The sequence below is a fragment of the Rhinoderma darwinii genome, chromosome 7, assembly GCF_050947455.1.
Source record: "Rhinoderma darwinii isolate aRhiDar2 chromosome 7, aRhiDar2.hap1, whole genome shotgun sequence".
Lineage (NCBI taxonomy): Eukaryota > Metazoa > Chordata > Amphibia > Anura > Rhinodermatidae > Rhinoderma > Rhinoderma darwinii.
Window position 1 is genome coordinate 105,410,397 of NC_134693.1, and position 24,735 is coordinate 105,435,131.

Sequence of the window (24,735 nt, forward strand, 5' to 3'; positions counted from 1 at the left end):
CCTCAGGAAGCCTGCACTCGAATTGCACTCGAATTGCATTGCAACCGAATCAATTTCGATCCCTAAAAAACAGATGGTAGGGACAGGGCCCTCAGTTTTTCCAGGCGCCAGAGGAATTCCAAAATCCGTCGCAACCTTCTGCAAGGAATACAATAAATAACCGCAAATAGGGGAACCGCTAGGGCCGACGCACAAAAAATCGTCAAGATAATGTATTAACGAATCCACCCCAGCTACGCCCTTCGTCACCCATTCCACAAAGCTACTAAATGCCTCGAAGTATGCGCAAGAAAGGGAGCACCCCATTGGAAGACACCTATCGACATAAAACCCCCCGTTCCAGAAGCAACCCAACCGCCGTTGGCTCTCCAGATGGACCAGCAGCAAGCGAAAAGCCGCCTGAATGTCACTTTTTGCCAACAACGCCCCAGGCCCTGCCTCACGCACTAACACCACCGCTTTGTCAAATGACGTGTAAACAACCGAGCATAAATCGTGATCTATCCCATCATTTACCGACGACCCCTGGGAAAAGACAAATGCTGAATCAAACTGAATTTATGGGGCTCCCGCTTCGGCACAATTCCCAAGGGGGATAGCACTAGATTCTCTATCGGCGGCTCGACAAAAGGCCCGCCCATGCGACCCAACGAAACTTCCTTCAAAACGACCGCCGAGTGCAAATAAGCTGACTTAAGATTGCGCCGTGTAAGCGGAACCTCATACGGAGGAGGGGGAATAACAAAACCAAACAAAAACCCCTCATAAATTAACTTGGCTGCAACCCTATTCGGATATTCATTTAGATACGGGGCCATCCTTTCCACCCTCACCGGCGACAGCCCCTTAACCAACGGAGGAGGACTGAGTGTCTGACCGCTTCCCTTTTCGCATACATTTTGCAGCCCCATGCGAGGAGCCGTTGCACTCCGAATAGACATGCTTAAATTTACAAGTGGCCCCGAACTTACACTGGCCATCATTGAATTGCCAGCAGAACCCGAGTTTTGACCCAGAGCCCTGTCCGGACTGACTAGACTGACCTCCTTGGCCAACGCTCCCGAGAAAGGACTGCTTAACCGGGGCCGTCACCCGCAACCAAAGCGCAATATCTTTCTGATCCCACCGAATCGCCGGCGGGACCGCCTTCCGCTGGCGAAACTGCTCATCATACCGCAACCACACCTGACCCCCGTACGCCCGATGAGCCTCCCCGATGGCATCGAAATAACAAAACAACGCCGAGCAATTTTCAGGTGCCTTTTCCCCAATCACACTCGCCAAAATAGCAAAAGCTTGCGACCAATTCACGAACGTCTGCGGGATAAGCCTATACTGCTGACGCTCCTCTTCCTCCTTCTTACTCTCATCCCGCTTGCCCTTATCCAAGTTGAACTTCGCAAGTGGCAGAAGGGAAAAAATGTCCACGTACTCATCCTTACAAATCCGTTCCCGAACCTCCTGTTTAAGGTGGGCCCCTAAAGGACCCTCAAAACAGATGTAAACCTCGCCCCGAGCACGATCATCAAGCCGAATTCTATCCCTGTCCTTCTGCGCCTCGGTTTGAACAGACACTGCCACTGCTTCCTTGGATGCCCCCGAAACTTCCCCAACCAGGGACCGTGACTGTACATCACGAGGACCTTCCCAGACCACCGCCGGGGACCCCGCCGGAACTACAGGTGCCGCAGCCCTATCTAAGCGCCCGACTAACTTGCACAAACAACCCACTAAATCCGATAAGCCATCTCGCCCGGCAACACCACTACCCACAGCCGATACTTCCGCGCTCGCTGCCCCACCCCCAAAACCCGACATGAAAATTGCTGGATACGGAAAAGTAGGAGTTACGCACTCACCAGGCTGCCCAGGCGCTGTATTCCCGCTAGCCGGAAAATTCTGACCGCGCTGCGACTCGTCCATCTCTCCATCTTCCAGATCCTCTCTCGCTGACGACTGGCACTCGCACCAACATCTCCGACACGGGGACCCTGGCATGCTGACAGAGGGGCCGGCAACCTGCCGCCCGACCGTAGGGACCCAGACTTCCGACAGGACCTGTTGCCTCGTCGTCGTCGCTGATCTTGGTGTCCTCACCGAAGACCTCAAGGAAGCCTGCCCCATGGCCGGCACATCACCATGCGGGGCGGCCGTGGACTGCACCCTGGACACTGCATATAAAGGCGGTGGCGTAACAGGGAGCCCAGCCTGCGACTCCCTGTGAACCGCCGAGCCCCGTCGCGGCTGGGGATTCCTGCCAGGACGCAGGCCCTGGGAGGAGGCGGCCGTCCCAGCAGCCTGGCCTGCAGCGTCCTTAGAAGGGCTCCCCCTGTGACGCCGAGCCCGCGGGACCACATCCAGACTCAACCATTCAGGTGGGCGGGACCGCTGGGAGCGGCGGGGTGACCGAGCTCCCGATGACGCCCTCTGCTTTATTTCAGCAGGGGCAGCAATAAGCAACTCTCCCCCCACCGCCATGTCATCAGCGCCAGAAAGGGGGGAGGGGAGCGCATCCGGGCTAGCAGCCGACACAGAGCGCCGATCTAGGCGCGAAGACTGGCCCGCCTGATGGATACTGGCCAGCGCTGCCACCGTCTCCTCCAGCCACCCCGGACCGTGGAACTCAGCTGCCGCGCGCAGCTGATCAAGCATGCTGACTGGAGACGCCATACTTGCAGGTAAGCAGGGCAGTGGGAGCTAACTTTTTTACCTGATATTCCTCCCGCTGCTTCAGGCTCAATGTCGAAAACAGCGGGAGGAAAAGATACCGAACCCCAACTCCTGCCCTCTCCATCTCCTCCCTCTCCCTGACTCCACTAACCCTTTCCCCCCTGATTGGCTAACCTTCCCTCCTATGGCAGTCATGGAGGCTTTCCCTTAAGCCCTCCGTGCTGCCGTCCAGCCTCATCTTTACTTTGTGACTATTGCCTGATCAAACCGAGTTGTGATACATTGTTTGCACCATATAAATAACTATATATTTGATGTTGTGTATTTTCTGACCACCACTGCAATCCTTTGTTTCTAGATGATTTTATCTGTTTTTATGAGATTATATTATTTTGTCTGTATTTATTGCAATAATAAAGATATTTTGTTATTGACCATGTGTCGTTTTGCTATACAGAATTGGTATTGCCGCATCCGTAATGGCCTGAACTATATAAATATTATGTAATTTATCCAATGCAGTGAATGCCATAAAAATAAATAATAAAAAAACGATACCAGAATTGCTATGTTTTTGGTCACCTAAGAATAAAAAGTGATCAAAAAGTTGCATGTATCCAAAAATGGTACCAATAAAAAAACATATAGCTCGTCTTGCAAAAAACAAGCCCTCATACAGCTCTGTCGACCAAAAATTTTCTTTAAAGTTGTGGTTCTCAGATTGTGGCAACAGAAAAAATACATTCTTTTTACAAAATAAATGTTATTGTGCAAATAGTTGTAAAACATAAAAAAGCAATATAAATTTGGTATCACCAGAATCGTACTGACCCACAGAATAAAGTAAATATGTCAATTATAGTACACGGTAAACGCTGTAAAAAAAAAAAAAGGATAAAAACAATAGCAAAATTGCTATTTTTTGTCACCACGCTTCTCAAAAAATAGAATAAAAAATTATCAAGAAGTTGCATGTATCCAAAAATAGTGCCGATAAAAACTACAGATTGTCCCGCAAAAAACAAGCCCTCACACCGCTCTGTCACAAAAAAAAAGTTATGGCTCTCAGAATATGGCGACACAAAATGTGCAGAGTGCGATCCAAAAGGGGGATAAGATCGGGCACCATTTATCAGTGCGACACAGGCCACAGAACTGCGGATTATTATTTATTTATCGCATTATTATATCCTCTTATTATGTACTGATGTACTCCGCACAGTTTACATATGCCCCCAGATTATAAACTGAAATAAATGGCCTATTTGTACATTCAGGGACAAACCAATTGAAAAACTGGTAACCAGAAACAATTGGTTTAAATAAAAAACCAAGTAATGAACTTGGTGCATTGACCTATGAAATCATAAGTCTATCCTATAGAGAGAGGTCAATTAACACACAGTATTGTAACGGCAGGGGGTAGGGAGACGGACAAGTGAGCCCTAATCTACCCGCCACTCTGTCCCTGCCTACTTGCAACGACCCGCCCTAGGCGACGGGGTACAACTGGGCGGCGGTCCCTGCGCTCAGTAAGTGCACGACAAACACGACAAACATACAAGGAACACAAGCAAGGAAAAGGGGCCGTTGCCCACGGCAACACCGTGAGCAACCAGAGTGGTGAACGAGCCGAGTCAAGCCAGGAGTGTGCGAGGTACAAAACGAAAAGCAGAAGAGTAGTCGGTAAGCCAGGGTCGGTATGGAGCAGGATCAAAAATAGCAGGAGCTGTAGCTGGGCCAGGAACCACAAGGAAGGAAACAAAAGCAATAACAAGCACCGAGGGACAGGAAGTGCAGGCTTAAATAGACCGAGGGCGGGAGCTAGCTGAGTCTGGCCAGGTTACGATAGGCTCTCCCACTCCTAAGCCTGCCAGCCTGAATGGTGGAAGCAGGAGTCAGTCTCAGGGATGTATTCTCAGGTGCTGACTGATTAGTTCTGGGAGTTAACCCCGCAGTGCCTGGCAGATCCTTTACAGTACCCCCCCTTTTATGAGGGGCCACCGGACCCTTTCTAAGTGGACCTGGCTTACTGGGGAAACGCAGGTGGAACCTCCTGACCAATACCCCAGCGTAAACATCCCGGGCGGGTACCCAAGTCCTCTCCTCGGGCCCGTATCCTCTCCAATGGACCAGGTACTGGAGGGAGCCTTGGACCATCTTGCTGTCCACAATCCTGGCCACCTCGAATTCCACCCCCTCCGGGGTGAGGATGGGAACAGGAGGTCTCCTCGAGGGAGCCAAGGACGGGGAGCAGCGTTTGAGGAGGGAGGCATGAAACACGTGTATCCGAAAAGACGGGGGTAACTCCAGCCGGAAGGAGACAGGATTGAGGACCTCAATGACCTTATACGGCCCAATAAACCGGGGAGCAAACTTCTTGGACGGAACCTTGAGACGCAAGTTCCTAGACGACAACCACACCAGATCCCCGACCATAAACAGGGGGTTAGCAGAACGTTTTTTATCAGCCTGAGTTTTTTGTACACTCTGGGACACCTCTAGGTTTTTCTGAACCTGGGCCCAGACTGTGCACAGTTCCCGATGAACGACCTCTACCTCAGGATTGTTGGAACTACCAGGTGAAACGGAGGAGAACCGTGGATTAAACCCAAAATTACAAAAAAAAGGAGAGACCCCAGACGAGTTACTGACCCGGTTATTAAGGGAAAATTCGGCGAGGGGAATGAAAGAGACCCAATCAAATTGACAGTCAGAGACAAAACACCTTAAGTATTGTTCTAGAGACTGATTAGTCCTCTCCGTTTGGCCATTGGTTTCAGGATGGAAGGCAGAGGAGAAGGACAGATCAATCCCCAACTTCATACAGAAGGCTCTCCAAAACAATGAAACAAATTGTACCCCTCTGTCCGAAACAATATTGACAGGGACCCCATGGAGACGCAGGATGTGTTTGACAAACAAGGTAGCCAACGTTTTGGCGTTGGGTAGTTTCTTGAAGGGCACAAAGTGGCACATCTTACTAAAGCGGTCCACCACCACCCACACCACCGACTTGCCTTGGGATGGAGGCAAATCGGTGATAAAATCCATGGAGATATGTGTCCAAGGTCTCTGGGGAATGGGCAACGAACGCAGTAAGCCCGCTGGTCGGGACCTGGGAGTCTTGGACCTAGCACAAACCTCACAAGCGGCGACGTAGGCCTTAACGTCTTTAGGCAACCCAGGCCACCAATAATTTCTGGTAATGAGGTGTTTGGTACCCTGGATGCCTGGATGGCCAGATAGTGCGGAGTCATGATTTTCCCTAAGTACCCTTAGCTGGAATTGCAGGGGAACAAACAGCTTGTTCTCAGGAAGGTTCCCGGGAGCTGCACCTTGATCAGCAGCAATTTCAGAGACTAAATCAGAATCGATCGAGGAAATTATTATACCTGGAGGCAAAATACAAGCAGGATCTTCCTCCGAAGGAGGGCTGGCCATGAAGCTACGCGACAGTGCATCAGCCTTAATATTTTTAGACCCAGCCCTATAGGTAACCAAAAAATTGAATCTGGTAAAAAATAACGCCCATCGAGCTTGTCTCGGGTTTAGCCTCCGGGCAGATTCTAGGAACACCAGATTCTTGTGGTCGGTAAGGACCGTTACCTGGTGCCTAGCCCCCTCCAGGAAGTGGCGCCACTCTTCAAATGCCCATTTAATGGCTAAGAGTTCGCGGTTGCCAATATCATAGTTACTTTCAGTTGGCGAAAACTTCCTGGAGAAGTAGGCACAGGGGCGGAGATGGGTGAGGGACCTGGTACCCTGGGACAAGACAGCCCCCACTCCCACCTCAGATGCGTCAACTTCCACGATAAATGGCTCCATTTGGTTGGGCTGAACCAGCACCGGGGCCGAGACAAAGCACTTCTTAAGGACCTCAAAAGCCTGGACAGCCTCAGGAGGCCAGTGGAGGAGATCAGCACCTTTGCGAGTGAGGTCCGTAAGGGGCTTAGCGATGACCGAGAAGTTAGCAATAAATCTCCTGTAATAATTAGCAAACCCCAAAAAACACTGTAACGCCTTCAGGGAGGCAGGTTGGACCCATTCCGCCACAGCCTGAACCTTGGCTGGGTCCATGCGGAATTCATGAGGAGTGAGGATTTGACCCAAAAATGGAATCTCCTGTACCCCAAACACACATTTTTCGGTTTTGGCAAACAGTTTATTTTCCCGAAGGACCTGGAGCACATTCCTGACATGCTCCACGTGGGAGGACCAGTCCTTGGAAAACACCAGTATGTCATCAAGGTACACTACCAGAAAAATCCCCAGGTAATTTCTCAAAATCTCATTTATGAAATTCTGGAAGACCACAGGGGCATTACACAACCCAAAGGGCATGACGAGGTATTCGAAATGGCCTTCGGGCGTGTTAAACGCAGTCTTCCACTCATCCCCCTCTTTGATGCGAATAAGGTTATACGCCCCCCGTAGATCCAATTTAGAAAACCATTGGGCCCCCTGAACCTGATTAAAGAGATCAGGAATCAAAGGAAGGGGATACTGGTTCCTTACCGTGACCTTATTCAGGCTACGGTAGTCAATGCATGGCCTAAGACCACCATCCTTCTTCCCCACGAAGAAGAAGCCAGCACCTACAGGAGAAGAAGAGGGACGAATGTAACCCTTGGCCAGGGATTCCTGGATATACACTCTCATAGCTTCACGTTCGGGACAAGAAAGATTAAATATCCTACCCTTAGGAAGCTTAGCTCCTGGTACCAATTCGATAGCGCAATCGTATTCTCTATGAGGAGGTAACACTTCGGAGGCCTCCCTAGAGAAAACATCAGCGAAGTCCTGAACAAACTCGGGTAGCGTATTCGCCTCCTTAGGGGGAGAAATAGAACTAACAGAAAAACATGACGTACAACATTCATTACCCCATTTGGTTAGCTCCCCAGTATTCCAGTCAAACGTAGGATTATGCAACTGCAACCAGGGAAGACCTAGCACCAAATCGTACGATAATCCCTGCATCAACAGTACAGAGCATTGCTCCAAATGCATGGAGCCAACAAGGAGTTCAAAAACAGGGGTATGCTGTGTAAAATAACCATTAGCAAGAGGAGTGGCGTCGATACCCACTACCGGGACAGGTTTAGGCAAATCAATAAGAGGCATAGCAAGGGACATAGCAAATTCCACAGACATGATATTAGTAGAGGACCCTGAATCCACGAAAGCACTGCCGGTAGCAGACCTACCACCAAAAGAGACCTGAAAGGGAAGCAAGATCTTAGTACGTTTCATATTTACGGGAAATACCTGTGCGCCCAAGTGACCTCCCCGATGATCACTTAGACGCGGAAGTTCTCTGGCTGCAACCTTACGCTTAGGACAGTTGTTCACTTGATGCTTGTCGTCCCCACAGTAGAAGCAGAGACCATTCTTCCTGCGGAATTCTCTACGTTGTTGGGGGGACACGGAAGCCCCGAGTTGCATAGGTATCTCTGAATCTTTCGGGGAGGAACGAAGCAACGGAGCTTCGGGAGGCATCATGGGGGAGTCGGAGGAGAAAACACATAAACGTTCACGTTGTCGTTCCCTGAGACGTCGGTCAAGTCGTATCGCTAAAGCCATAACCTGGTCTAGGGAGTCAGAAGAGGGATAGCTAACTAGCAGGTCTTTCAGGGCATTCGACAGACCCAACCTAAACTGGCACCTTAAGGCAGGGTCATTCCACCGAGAAGCTACGCACCACTTCCGAAAGTCAGAGCAATACTCCTCAACAGGTCTCTTACCCTGACTTAAGATCACCAGCTGACTCTCCGCAAAGGCAGTCCTGTCAGTCTCGTCATAAATAAGTCCGAGAGCAGAAAAGAAACAATCAACGGAGGAAAGTTCAGGGGCGTCAGGAGCCAAGGAGAAGGCCCACTCTTGGGGCCCTTCCTGGAGCCGGGACATAATTATACCCACCCGCTGGCTCTCAGAACCTGAGGAATGAGGCTTTAAACGAAAGTAAAGCCTACAACTCTCCCGAAAGGAGAGAAAAGTCCTCCGGTCCCCTGAGAACCGGTCGGGCAACTTGAGGTGGGGTTCAAGAGGTGCGGTGCGGGGAACTACCAGGGTAGCATCAGGCTGGTTGACCCTCTGAGCCAGGGCCTGGACCTGTAGGGAGAGACCCTGCATTTGCTGAGCCAGGGTCTCACGGGGATCCATAGTGGTGTCAGGGACCAGGGGTAGACTAGGTATGGGCTTGTTATTATGTAACGGCAGGGGGTAGGGAGACGGACAAGTGAGCCCTAATCTACCCGCCACTCTGTCCCTGCCTACTTGCAACGACCCGCCCTAGGCGACGGGGTACAACTGGGCGGCGGTCCCTGCGCTCAGTAAGTGCACGACAAACACGACAAACATACAAGGAACACAAGCAAGGAAAAGGGGCCGTTGCCCACGGCAACACCGTGAGCAACCAGAGTGGTGAACGAGCCGAGTCAAGCCAGGAGTGTGCGAGGTACAAAACGAAAAGCAGAAGAGTAGTCGGTAAGCCAGGGTCGGTATGGAGCAGGATCAAAAATAGCAGGAGCTGTAGCTGGGCCAGGAACCACAAGGAAGGAAACAAAAGCAATAACAAGCACCGAGGGACAGGAAGTGCAGGCTTAAATAGACCGAGGGCGGGAGCTAGCTGAGTCTGGCCAGGTTACGATAGGCTCTCCCACTCCTAAGCCTGCCAGCCTGAATGGTGGAAGCAGGAGTCAGTCTCAGGGATGTATTCTCAGGTGCTGACTGATTAGTTCTGGGAGTTAACCCCGCAGTGCCTGGCAGATCCTTTACAAGTATATTAGAAACATGAAACAACTTTATTGCACATAAATACACAGGATATATCAATAAAAGTTAGAACCATGCAATGCAAAACGTGTCCTGCAGGTTGAAGCAACATATGGGGAGACATAATGACATATAATATAAAAACCAGGGCAATATGATATATGTATAATAAATATGTTCACCTGAAATGATAGTATTGCCATATAGCTACCTGGAATGATTGTATATAAATGCGATGATACAAGCTAAGGCCAAAATGTATGGCCATATATCAGCTTACCCATGTGTAGCTGCTCCTGCTACCTGCAGAGACACCGAACCCGACGCGCGTTTCGGCAGGAATGCCTTCGTCCGGGGGTGGTGTCTCTCCAGCGGAACAGGATATTTAAAGGGCATTGCATGGTTCTAACTTTTATTGATATATCCTGTGTATTTATGTGTATTTATGTGCAATAAAGTTGTTTCATGTTTCCAATATACTGTGTGTTAATTGACCTCTCTCTATAGGATAGACTTATAAACTGAAATACCAGCAAAACCCCAAACAGAAAAATTACCAAGCAAAATCTGTGCTTCATAAGCCAAATGGCGCTCCCTCCATTCTGACCCTTTCAGTGTGCCCAAACAGCAGTTTACATCCACATATATGGCATCGCCATACCCGGGAGAACCCGCTTAACAGTTTATGATGTATTTGTCTTCAGGGGCACAATCTGGGTATAACATATCGTGCACTTAAATGGCATATCAGCGGAAAATCCACTGCACATTTTTCTAGTAAAAATAGTAGTATTGGTTCATACGCACTGCACCCTTTAATAAATGCCTTGAGGGGTATATTTTAAAAAATAGGGTCACTTCTTGGAAGTTTTTGTTTTACTATTAGACCTCAGAGCCCTGCAATTGGGGGCAAATGCTATGGAAAAATCACTAAAATAGACCTCAAATGCGCATGGTGCTCTTTCACTCCTTTAATCTAACACCAATCCAGCAAAATCTGCGCTCCTACAGACAAATGACGCTCCTTCTCTTCAGAGCCCTGCCGTGTGCCCAAACAGCTGTTTAGGGCCACATATGGGATATTGCTGTACTCAGGAGAAATTGAGTAAAAAATTGTGTGGTGTTTTTTTCTCCAATTACCCCTTGTAAAAATAAAACATTTAGAGCTAAAACAGCATTGTTTTGGGAAAAATGTAATTTGTCATTTTCACTGCCTAATTCTAATAAAATCTATGAAACAGCTGTGGGGTCAAACTATTCACTACCCCCCTAAGTGAATGCCTTGAGGGTTTTATTTTCCAAAATGGAGTCACTTCTCAAGAGGTTTTTACGGTACTGGTACCTAAGGAACTCTGCAAATACGACTTGCCACCTTTAAACAAAACCAGCAAAATCTGCATGCCAAACGGTGCTCCTGCCATTCTGAGCCCTACCGTGTGTCCAAACAGCAGTTTATGACAACATATGGGGTATTATCATACTTGAGAGAACTTGATTTACAAATGTTGGTGTTCTTTTTCTCTTTCATTCTTTGTGAAAATGAAAAAAAATCGGAGCTGAAACTACTTTTTGTGTGAAAAATGTTTAGATTTTAATTTCTATGACCTAATTTCAATAAATTCAGCAGAACACCTGTAGTGTTAAAATGCTCACTATACCCATAGATTAATTCCTTGGGAGTGTAGTCCCGAAATGGCGTCTTTTTGGGGATGTTTCCTATGTTTTGGCACCACAAGACCTCTTCAAAAATGACAGGGTGCCTAAAATATATTGTAATAAAAAGGAGGCCCCAAAAACCTAGTAGGTGTTCCTGTGCTTCAGTCCACCAGGGCCACATGTGGGACATTTTTAAAAGCTGCAGAATCTGAACAATAAATATTGAGCTGAGTTTCGCTGCTAAAACCTTCTGTGTTACAGAAATAAAATGGATTATAATGGAATTTCTTAAAAAAATAAAAAATAAATATATATATATATATTTGTAAATTTCACCTCCAAAATGTTAACTAGTAACTATTTTGTGTTGTATTACTATCTGTCTTACAAGCAGATACACTCAAATTTAGAGAAATCTAAAATTGTCAAAAATGTCTCTAAATGTAGGTGTTTTTCACAAATAAACACTAAAGGTATTGACCAAATTTTACTACTAACATAAAGTACAATGTGTCACGAGAAAAAATTCTCACAATCGCTTGGATAAAAGAATAGCATTCCAAAGTTATTACCAGCTAAAGTGACACAGGTCAGATTTGAAAAATGGTGTCTGAGCCTTAAGGCCCAAACTAGGCTGCATCATTAAGGGGTTAAAGTGGTTTTACATCTTATAAAGTGGGGGGAATACAATTAGGATTTGTCATCACTTTCTGATCGTGGAGTTCTGACTGCCATGACTACTTGATGTTTAGTAAAGCCAATCCCTGTCTTTACAGTTTACCAAATGTGCCATCAATGGTCTTAGAAATGACCCAGATGAAGAGACTATGAAGGAATTCTTCGGTTCTCTTGACTATAAATGCAGCAGAGATTGTGGTATCCATAAAAATATAATGCAGCCATTTTTAATGAATACATATGGATGTTGGCCTTCTACCCTCTCTGGAAGGCTTATGATATGTATAATTTACGCTGCATTCGTTCACATCAGGTATGCCCATCTTGTCTCAGGATTAGAGATGAGCGAACCGGGACAACCGAACCCGGTTTCGGTCCGAACTTCCGGAAAAGTTCGGTTCGCAGCGAATCCGAACTTCACCGGGTTCGGCCGAACCCGTTTTGACCGAACCCGGTCAAAAACATTATACAAATCGGCAGCCACTTATCTCTATCAATCACTGATAGAGAAAAGAGGCTGCTGATTAAAAATAAAATAAAAAGCATTTCATACGTACCCGGTCGTTGTCTTGCGGACGAGTCCCTCTTCTTCCTCCAGTCCGACCTTTTCTGACGCGGCAGCCTGTGATTGGCTGCAGAGGCCGCGGCAGCCTGTGATTGGCTGCAGCGCTCACATGGGCTGCATCGTCATCAAGGAATGTCGGGCCGGATGTCGAGAGGGACGCTTTTGCGAACCGTGCTGTCATTATAATTATAGCAGCACGGCCCGTAAAATAGAAAAATAGAACATGTTCTATTTTTTTAACGGCACGGGCACCTTCCCGTGAGAAAACGGAAAGGTACCCGTGGGTAACAGAAGTCTATGAGCCCGTTATTGCGGGTCGTAATTACGACCCACAATAACGGGTGTTTTTACGGTCGTGTGCATAATGGGAGCACGGCTCGGAAAAACGAACGGCTGCCCGTGCTCATCTCCTGAAATACTCTGTGCTGCCTTAAACTCTGTGGACAGGTCAGGATCCTGTTTCTTTTAAATGCTGCTAGGGAACCCGCTCGATCCACTATATAAGGCTACGCTACAGTGCAGCATTTAAAAGAAACAGGATCCTGACCTGTCCATAGAGTTTAAGGCAGCACAGAGTATTTCAGGAGATGAGCGTGCAGATTCAGTGCTGCTGTGAACTCTGCTCTTACCATTACGTAGCTCTCAGTCTGTTACCTCTCCTCCACTCCTGTCCTCAAGAACACCTTCACATGATTGGCAAGTCACCACGTAATGGTAAGAGCAGAGTTCACAGCAGCACAGAGTATTTCAGGAGATGAGCGTGCGGATCTTGTGCGTGGTGGTGACTTGCCAATCATGTGAACGTGTTATAGAGGACAGGAGTGGAGGAGATGTAACAGACTGAGCTACGTAATGGTAAGAACAGAGTTCACAGCAGCACAGAGTATTTCAGGAGAGGAGCGTGCAGATTCAGTGCTGCTGTGAACTCTGCTCTTACCATTACGTAGCTCAGTCTGTTACCTCTCCTCCACTCCTGTCCTCAATAACACCTTCACATGATTGGCAAGTCACCACCCCGCACAAGATCCGCACGCTCATCTCCTGAAATACTCTGTGCTGCTGTGAACTCTGCTCTTACCATTACGTGGTGACTTGCCAATCATGTGAAGGTGTTCTTGAGGACAGGAGTGGAGGAGAGGTAACAGACTAAGAGCTACGTAATGGTAAGAGCAGAGTTCACAGCAGCACTGAATCTGCACGCTCATCTCCTGAAATACTCTGTGCTGCCTTAAACTCTATGGACAGGTCAGGATCCTGTTTCTTTTAAATGCTGCACTGTAGCGCAGCCTTATATAGTGGATCGAGCGGGTTCCCCAGCAGCATTTAAAAGAAACCGTGTTTGTGTATGTGTGTGTTTGTGTATATATGTGTGTTTGGGTATGTGACTTTGTCTGTTTTTGTTTTTATATGTGTGTTTGTGTATATGTGTGTGTATATATGGGTATGTTTGTGTATATATGGGTGTATTTGTGTATATGTTTGTGTGTAGATGTTTGTGTGTGTTTTTGTATGTGTGTGTGTTTGTGTATATGTGTGTATATGGGTGTGTGTTTGTGTGTATATATGGGTGTGTTTGTGTATATGTGTTTGTGTATATGTGTTCATGTATGTGTGTGTATAACTGTGTGTGTGTGTGTGTGTGTTTGGATATGTGTGTTTTTGTTTGTATATGTGTGTGTTTGTCTGTTTATGTGTGTGTGTGTGTGTGTGTGTGTGTGTGTGTGTGTGTGTGTATATCTTGTTGTGTTTGTGTATATATGTGTGTCTGTGTATGGTTGTTTGTGTGTGCGTGTGTGCGTGTATATATGTGTGTAGGTGAGTAGAAGTATTGGTATTGTTCACATTGATAACTGTTTTTTTATGTTGTTGCAGATTTTGATGTACCGATTGGACTACATCTTCGATTCGTTGGACTACTGCGTAGATCTACGTTTTTTCAAATTTTAATAAAATGGTTAACGAGGGTTTTGTTGGGGATTTCTTATTTCAATAAAAAAGAATTGTCTTTGTGTTTTTTTTTAAACTTTATTAGTGCCTAGATAATGGCAGTTGGCTGATTGACAGCGTCCATTATTAAGGCGGTACTTAGTGTTAGCCGGTGCAGAGGCTAGCACTAACCACCCATTATTACCCCGGTACCCACCACCACCAGGGGTGCCGGGAAGAGCTTGGTACGATCCAGTACCCGACCATCTGTTGTGATGGTCGGGTACTGGGGCGGCCGTAGGCTGGTATTATGAGGCTGGGAAGGGCCAAAATCAGTGGACCTTCCCACCCTTGTAATGCTAGGCTGCTGCTGCTGTGTTGTATCGGGCTGGTTATAAAAATGGGGGGACCCCCACGTCGTTTTTCTTTTTGAATTTAACAAATTTAGCAATAGACGGGTCCCCGACATTTTTAATAACCAGCCATATACAAGGCCGCAGCAGTCTGGCATTACATTGGTGGGAAGGGCCACTGGTTTTGTCCATTCCCAGGCTAAGAACACTGTGTTGTATGTGGCTGGTTATGATAAATTGGGTGGAACCTCATGTCTTTTAAAAAAAAAAAAAATTTAATAAATAAATAATTAAAAAAAATGACGTGGGGTCCCCCCCACTTTTATAACCAGCCAGATACAACACAGCAGCAGCAGCCTAGCATTACAAGGGTGGGAAGGTCCACTGTTTTTGGCCCTTCCCAGCCTCATAATACCAGCCTGCGGCCGCCCCAGAGCCCGACCATCACAACAGATGGTCGGGTACTGGATCGTACCTGCCTCTTCCCGGCACCCCTGGTGGTGGTGGGTACCGGGGTAATAATGGTGGTTAGTGTTAGCCTCTGCACCGGCTAACACTAAGCCTCGCCTTAGTAATGGATGTTGTCACTCAGACAGCGGCCATTACTAAAGTGGTAGTAATAAAATTTGAAAATAAAAAGACAAAGATATAGATAAAATATTTTATTGAAATAAAGCACCCCCAACACAACCCTCATTAACCATTTTATTGTAGAAAAAAAAACGTCATCTAAGTAGTCCTCGAAACCGACGTAGTCCAAACACCAAACCTGTAAAAAAAAAAAAAAAATGAAATAAAACATGTCGTAGGCTTAGATTCAGTTTAATGTGTGATACTGACTGTTATACCATGTATAGAAGCCTGCCGTGAAGTTGACTTAGATACAGGGCGCCAGCAGACAGTATCATACATGGCCATACATACATATATACAAACATACATACAAGCATGCACATATATACATGCAAATATACATACATGCAAACATACACACATATATACATGAAAACTATCATACATACATGCATACACACACACACATGAAAACATACATACATACAAACAAACATGCAAAGATACATACATACATATATACAAGCATGCACAAATATACATGCAAACATAAATACATGCAAACATAATTACATACATGCACATATATATAAACATACATGACAACATACATGCAAAAATAAAAACATGAAAACATACATACATGCACATATATACATGACAACATACATACAAACATACATGACAACATACATACATGCAAACATACATACATGCAAACATACATACACACATGCAAACATATATACATGCAAATATACATACAAACATGCACATGTATACATACATGTCAACATACATGCAAACATACATGCACATATATACATACATACATACATGACAACATACATACATGCAAATATATACATGCAAATATACATACATACATACACACATGCACATATATACATACATGCCAACATACATGCACATATATACATACATGAAACATACATACATACATACATGACAACATACATATATATATACACACATGCAAATATACATACAAACATGCATACATACATACATGCAAACATACATTCATGCAAACACACATACATGCAAACATACATACATTCATGCAAACATACATACATACATACATACACACATATACATGCAAACATACATTCATGCAAACACACATACATGCAAACATACATACATTCATGCAAACATACATACATACATACATACATACACACATGCACATATATACATACATGACAACATACATGACAACATACATGTAAAAATACATACATGCAAACATACACACATGCAAACATACATACATACATGCAAATATATACATGCAAATATACATACAAACATGCACATATATACATGCATGCCAACATGCATGCACAGATATACATACATACATGCCAACATACATACCAACATACATACATGCCAAAAAAAAATAATAATACGTTCATACTTACTTTCCTCCTGTCCGGCCTCCAGCGATGACGTTTCATCCATGTCGCCGCTGCAGCCTGTGATTGGCTGCAGAGGCGGTCACGTGGGATGAAGCGTCATCCTGACGTGCGTGACCGCCACTACAGCCTGTGATTGGCTGCAGCGGCGAAAGGGATGAAACGTCATCGCTGGAGGCCGGACAGGAGGAAAGTAAGTACGAACGTATAATTTTTATTTTTTTATTACATTTAAATTGTATTTTCCGCGCGCCGAGCATGTACTGTGAAGGTTGCTGAAAGAGTTAGTGCAGCCCATTAACTCTATCAGCACCCCGGACAGTAGCATGCTCGGCGCACGGACGTGACAGGTTCGGTCAGAACTAGTTCGGTCCGAACCGAACTTTTTTGTGAAATTCGGCGAACTAGCCGAACCGAACTTTTGATAAGTTCGCTCATCTCTACTCAGGATGTCTAGATCGATTCTTACCACCTCTATTACCTTTCCAGGACATGGTACATGAGGTAATGGCTGCCCACAGCTGTTCTGATTCCTATTACAAGCTGGTAGGGGAATTGTGAAGCAGTATGTATTCAGGATTGTAAGGAGTAAGAGGGCTGAGCACAGGAGATGCAGCATATAGCGTGTTCTTACTGGTGCAGAGTCACATCCTCTAATGGGGGTCTTTAGGGTTTATTAAAATTCAAAACTAAAATTATATATTTTAAGATAATATAAATGATTTCCCCCATGTCACACAGACAGAAATGATCATTTATCCCCTATAAAGAATTCATCAGAGAACGTTCCCATTAAAAACTTCAATTTTATTAATTTCAATAAAAAAATACTCTATACAGTAAAGCAATTGATGAAAACACGCGGAAAAATTACAGATCACACTAAACTTTTCTAGAGGTACAAATCATACAATATCATCAAATTCATATTCCCAATGGTAAAGCCATACTGATATATGTAAATTATGGGTGTGGTCATAAAAGCAGCTCAAACCGGTTATAGCTATTGTGATGTCACAGAGCTTGGGTATAAACAATGATGTTGGTCACAGAGCTGTCACTATCAGTTGGATGTGACCGGTAAGTAATCTATCAATGCTACATCTGTACTTCTTGCTAATCAATTTGTTTTATTAGGAACATTGAATTATTCCATCTCTAGAAGATATTGTGTGATAGTGGTAGTAATATGGTATTAGTATTAGTGTGCAATTAAATTGCTCAAGTATCTTAGATTTGCAGGGTAAGTGGCCAAAATTTGAGCTCCCTTATTATCATTATGTTTACCACTTGTAAAAGAGAAATTTCAATATGCTCATATTAGAGGACTGTATATTAGGGGACTATAATTCCTTATATTATTTAGGTTCACCAGAAATAATTACAATTTAATAAAATTCTGAATTTTGATCAATTGATATAAAAATTATTAGTGGGGAATTGATACTGGTCTGGGGCTACTTATCATGGTTTGGGCTAGGCCCTTTATTTCCAGTGAATGGTAATGTAAAGACTACTTAGACCATTGCATGCTTCTGACTTTGTGGGACTAGTTTGGTAAAGACCCTTCCCTGTTTCTGTATGACGTTGCCCCTTTGCACAAAGCAAGGTCCATAAAGACATTGAGTGATAAATTTGGTGTGGAGGAACTTGACTCTCTGCACAGAGCCCTGACCCCTAACCTGAACTCACAAATACTCTTTTAATTAAATGGGCAAAAATTCCAACAAACACGCTACAAAATCTTGTGGAAAGCCTTGTCAGAAGAAGTTATAGCCACAATAGGGGGCCCAACTTCATATTAACATCCATGGCTTTGTAATGGGAAGTACCACAAGCTTATAATGGTGTAAAGGGTCAGCTGTCCACATCTTTTGGCCACATAGTGTATTTTTGGTTTATGTATTGTGATGTCACTACTATTAAAAATAATGATAAATCCATATTGAAATATGCAAATTATGGGTGAGGTCATAAAAGCAACTCACCCCGGGAATAGCTATTGTGATGTCACAGAGGGTGGGTGTATACTATGGTGCTTGCCTTAGATCTGTCACTCAGTTGGATGTGACTGGTAAGTACTCTATCAGCGCTACGTCTCTAGATGAGTCTCACCTATCAGTTTCTTTATAAATATTTTATTCTTCGGTATAATTCTGCTGTGTCTGCCATTTAAAGTTTAGTTTATATTTGGAATAGTTATACTAATTTACTAAGAAGTTGCTAAATGGCAATATGGCGGCCTGTGACTTCTGCTCCAGAGACAGAATGCAGCTTGCAGACAAAAATTGGCATCTGTATTCTGCTGGTAAATTGATAAAGCAACCTAAAAAAAAAGGGAATGTGAATGTCCTGCAGCCCTGAGAACTTATTATTGGAACCCTTCAGTTTATAACAGGAGTAATTCACATAATAAATATTTACTAGGGAATTACTAATTATGCATTTGAGGTTTCCTATTTGTGTAAAATACACAATTCTTATTATTATTAATAATAATAATTACTAGTATAAAAATGTTAGGAAAGTGATTTCTTAAGAACAGCCCTGACCCCCTAATCCTGTATCCTCAAAAGCAATTGTCATTTTTCATTAATATATATATATATGTAAATATAAAATGTAATAATGTCTATAACAAATTACAGAGGTTCTAAATTATAGTTAGTATCTCATATAAAAATTACATAAACCCCGGAAATGTCATACCGTATGGTCAATTCAACAACCAATGCATTGTTCCAACATCCAAACCCCAAGCAATGTCATTCACAGGGGGTCCAAGCCCCAAGACCCCAAGCAATGTGATCTTCAAAGACTTCTGATTGTCCAGATCATGTACTTGGAATACCCCTTTTATAACTAATTTCTCCAGCTGGTTTCCTTTAAGTTTTCCCTAACTATTTCTTTTTCTGGTCATTCTAGATCTTGCTGTTGGATTGACACTGTTGGATTACTGTGTTGCTTTTACGGTCAGCGATTTGTCCTATTTTCAGAGAACTAGAGGCGATTAGTTAAATTCAATCTTTACTGTCGCCTGGTTTTCTACCACGGACATTGGTGCAGTTTTGCACCCGGGTTATTAACCAACCATGCCCTTTTGGAAAAAATCCAAAAAATATCATGTCTCTCAGATTCCTGATAAAGGAAATCTGATGAAAGAGATACCAACTATGGAGGAGCCTAACATCTCGCTCCAGAAGTTTTCCAACATCAAAGATATGCCAGCCGAAAAATTCAGCGATCCAAGTCACAGCAAACCTTGTGACATTGGCTCAAAGAACACCAAGAAGAGCGCAATCAGGAGCTTGGGCAGCAGCGCTGTGATTGGCGCTAAAGAACTGGATCGCTGTTTCCCAAATAGACGGCTGAGATTATACGTTGCCACCTGGAATATGGAGGGAAAGGTGAGAAGTAATATACAATATCTATTGTGAACCATGAGTGTATATGATCTAAGGCTATGTTCACACAGAGTATTTTGCCAAGTTTTTTGACGTGGAAACCGCGTCGCAAAACTCGGCAAAAACGGCCCGAAAATGCCTCCCATTGATTTCAATGGGAGGCGTCGGCGTCTTTTTCCCGCGAGCAATAAAACTGCCTCGCGGTAAAAAGAAGCGGCATGCCCTATCTTCGGGCGCTTCCGCCCCTGACCTCCCATTGACTTCAATAGGAGGCAGAGATAGCGTATTTCGCTGTGTTTTATGCCCGCGGCGCTCAATGGCCGCGGGCGAAAAACGCCGTGAAAAAAATTGGCGTGCAGGGAGAGGAAAATCTGCCTAAAACTTCCAAACGGAATTTTGAGGCAGATATTCCTCCTGCAAAATACTCCCTGTGAACATAGCCTAAAGTTGGATAAATTTGTAGTTGGATATGAGATAGACATATTATATACTACCCTAGGCCCAAATTTTCTAAACATTTGGGCCAATCAATGTTGCTGCACACACTGCAAACTGTCAAACTAATAATCTATGTCTTTGGAATGGTAATGCCTCTGATCCTAAGACTGCAGCACTGGCCATAGTCTATAAAGACTAAAATCCAATTCGATCAGATATAATTTTTTGTAGGTGATATAGAAGATGTCAGTTTGGTTGGTGCTCTGTGTATACATTATTAATATCTTCATATTTTGAGCAGGAGTTCCCACAAAATCTAGAGGATCTGCTGTTGCCATCAGATGACACCAAAGACATTTACGTAATTGGCGTTCAGGAAGGATGTCCAAACAGGTAAGTCTTCTTAGGTTGTCTTACAACAGTCTTTGCAGATGGACTACAGGTCGGCTGATTGAAATTCTCTCTTGACCTGCTACTTATTGTAGGATCACTCCTAAATTTTCCTATTTAACCCCAGAGGTTATAATATTGATTATTTAATAAATGAGTTCAATATTTTAATCTGGAGTAATTTATTAATATGTAAACTTGAAATTGTGTCTTCTTGTAGACGGGAATGGGAGATAAAATTACAAGAGACTCTTGGTCCACACTACGTGCTATACCATTCATCCGGGCTCGGAGTCCTGTATCTCACCATCTTTATTCGACGGGAACTGATCTGGTTCTGCTCAGGTAAGATTCACTTTCTTACATTTACATAATAAGTCCTAATTGAAGTCATTAGTTTGAACTTATTATTTAGTCATTAGAACTAGATGTCTGCAATCTCGACTCTCAGATTCTTCACTGTGGAGTGTTGGAGATCTGATAGTTTACTCCACAGTTACAAAGTGTGAAATTATGTTGTAGTAATATTTCCAGCGTTTAATAGGAAACTATCTCTGTTTCATTGTTGCATGTTGTACTATTAACCACTAACCCTTCTTCTTGTGTTTCATTTCTTATACAGAGGTAGAGCACACCCATGTAACAACCAGGCTATTCCACCATGTCAAAACTAAAGGAGCCTTGGGTGTTGCCTTCACCGTCTTTGGGACATCATTCTTGTTTATTAATTCCCATATGAGATGTAAGTATGTCTGTTTTTAATATATGACTATGTACAGTGTTATTGTGTATAAAAGTGCTGCTGTTTAATAATAATAAGCTGGAATATATGAGATGACATGAAAAGATTTGTACTATTGATGTTTTGGTGTAAAATTAAAAGTTCTTCCTCATTTGGTCAAACTTCTTCTAATCCATCAAACTTATTCTATATAATGAGAGAATAATAGTGGAAGGATAAACTGCCTAATGTCCTCTACAGACTGCTATAGAAATACATTATCCTCTGTCATGAAAATGATTGTGTCTTAGATTTACAGTAACAGAAATATCAGTGCGTCTGGTGTACAGAGTGCGGACCCAGATCATGGAACTCCACCAGTCTCATCTTCTAAAATGTCAATAGAAATCCAATTAATATAAATACTATTTGTAAAAAATTGATTGTTGAGGGAACATTCAGAATACACACCCCAAGAAGTAGATATGATACCTACATAATATAAGATAAAGAAACCTATTGTCAAAGAAAACTTAAATATGGTGGTTGTCCTAAATTCCAGGAGGTCACATTTACTGATATGTATATTTTTGTTGGCAGTTGGGGCAGTCTACAAGAGGATCCAGGACTATAAAACTATCACTGAGGGTCTCCGTCTGCCTCAAATTATTCCGGAAAGAATAAACTCCAATGCCTGTGAGTATTACTTATGTGGTTGAACCTATCGATTCCTTTATCTCTCTATTTATCTCCATTGACTCTAATGCAGTCACGTGGTCTAATTGTGTCCTGTGTTTATCTCATTCTACAGTGGACGTCACCAGCCGCTTTGATCGAGTTTTTTGGTTTGGGGACCTCAATTTTCAACTGAAAGAGGATAGAAAAAACGTGGAATCTCTTCTGAAGAACATTAAAGGAAGAGATATGTCCAGTCTCCTCAAACACGACCATCTGAATGAAGCCAAGAACAACGGTACATTTACTAGTAGACAGATCTCTATCACTCCTCAGCCTGTATTATTACCACATACACCTCGACAGATCAATACAAATCACTGTCATGATGGTTCATATGTTCTCCACATTCTTATATAGTCCTACATCTCTTGCACGTTTTTAATACTGACATGTTTTTTTTTCTTTTAACTTAAGGGTCCATATTTGTAGGGTTTAAGGAGCACACCATTGAATTCCTTCCTACATATAAGTTCGACATTGGCACAGACACCTACGATACATCAGAAAAGCAGAGAGTCCCATCATATACGGTAAGATATCTTATTTCCAGGTCTACAGAGCTAAAGAAAGAATACATTTCATGAATAGATTTTCATATAATAAATCCCCTCGCCCAAGGTAATGAATTGTTATTATAGATGGAGGAATAATTCTTAAGAACAAAGCATCCAGTCCATTTTACTTGTAGTGAGTTTGTCATCGTCTCCCAGTGTAATATGTCTTCGCCTAGCATGGCTCAAAGATACTTATTTCATTAAATCTGTGTGACCAAGTCAAACCTTAAATGCAAGAAAGTCTTAAAATTTATATTTCTTAAAGAAAATAGGCCGAAATGTTCAGTCTATGATGCTATGAGTTTTATAAATAAATTATAATATGATTGCACTGATGATATTTGTTATTTTCATGACCTCTACAGGACAGGGTGTTGTTTAAAAGCCAATATGAGGGAGATGTGCGAGTCCTGAGATACGACTCTTGCCCTGTTTTGAATACCTCAGACCACCGACCCGTTTTTGGTATCTTTGAAGTAAAGCTCAGACCTGGTTCAGATAAGTAAGTCATGATTTCCTCCATGTTGTTGGTATGATCCTTTCAGTAGCCGCCATTACTACATGGGCCTTATAGCCAGAGCTCACACTTTGGGGCAGGTGGCTGTATACCTGGGTGACAGTACTGGAGTAATCTAGGATGTAAATCTAGGACAAAACAATTATTTTTGTGGTTACCTGCTAACATTATCATATGTCTTACATCAATGTATTTCTCATTCCAGCATCCCATTGGCTGGTGGACGCTTTGACCGCAAGATCTATTTGAAGGGCATTAGGAGGTTAGGACAAAAAAAGTAGCTGCGTCTGTTCATGTCCTTACAGCACATAAGGTGAGAGCATTGTACTTGTCTATTATGTTTGCTGTGAGAATGTTCTTCCATCTCTTAAGTCTTCCTCTGTATCAGTAATTTATTTTATCAACCAACTTAAAGAAATTGTAAATAAGTCATTCTATCTTCTAGTTCAATTTTCTTGTATTCAGATATTTATTTAATTTCTAAATGAAGGTTTTGGGTTTTAGAAGAAAACTGTAAGCATGTATGTAGTATAATAGATTGGTGGGAATTCATTAAGACTGACGTTTCATACACCGGTCTTAATATAAAAAAACTTGGAGTAAAATGTGCCTAATTTATTAAAAGGCCCACACCTTAATAACTAATAATCCATGTTATTATGATAAATGTGTCGGCCGCTGGTGGTTCTGCTGCTTCAGCTACTCTCTGTCCACTTTTTTAGAAAAGTGCCGTAAGCGGCAGAAACTACATGATTAGATACAAGGAACATTGTTATTGATGTAAGACATTACTTGGCATCTTGCAGGACTCCTAAGGAACATTTACCATCTTAGGTGCATAAAACAATGATTCCACCTTTGTGAACATCAGAAAGTTCCTGTAACATCCTGAACAGCGCAGCTTTAGATCAAAGCCATTGCTTGGATCAACCATTATCAAGGTTTGTAGCGTAACCCCTAGGATCAAATAGGAAAATCCACAATAAAACCTCTTCTAGATTTTGTGACTGCCAAGAAACACACATTAGTAGAGCATTAATAGCAAATATTTCTCTTGCAGCATAAACATCAATTCCGCAGTATATCTGGCGAGAACTGCGCTCCCTGTGACCGGAGGAGCCGCCATCGTTGCTGATAGAAAGGTAAGTTCCTCTAGATATGTCCCCTCTATATTTGGTAAGCAGCCTGAATAATGAATATCTAATAGGATTGTGTGCTTCTCCCCCCAGAACAAGTCAGCAGATACAAACAGACCATCAACATCAATGCCAATAACAACCGAGGGCAGAACCCGCCATCTTACAAGTATTCCAATGGCGAGACTTAAAAT

The 24,735-nt window shown here is 43.5% G+C and overlaps 1 long non-coding RNA gene across 1 annotated transcript; it reads left to right on the forward strand.

Moving 5' to 3' along the window:
• The first annotated feature begins 23,276 nt into the window (after positions 1-23,276).
• On the forward strand, positions 23,277-24,340 carry LOC142657304 (uncharacterized). Its single transcript, XR_012849889.1, has 3 exons — positions 23,277-23,390; positions 23,611-23,718; positions 24,212-24,340. It is a non-coding gene; the product is annotated as an uncharacterized LOC142657304 (long non-coding RNA).
• Positions 24,341-24,735: the final 395 nt, after the last annotated feature.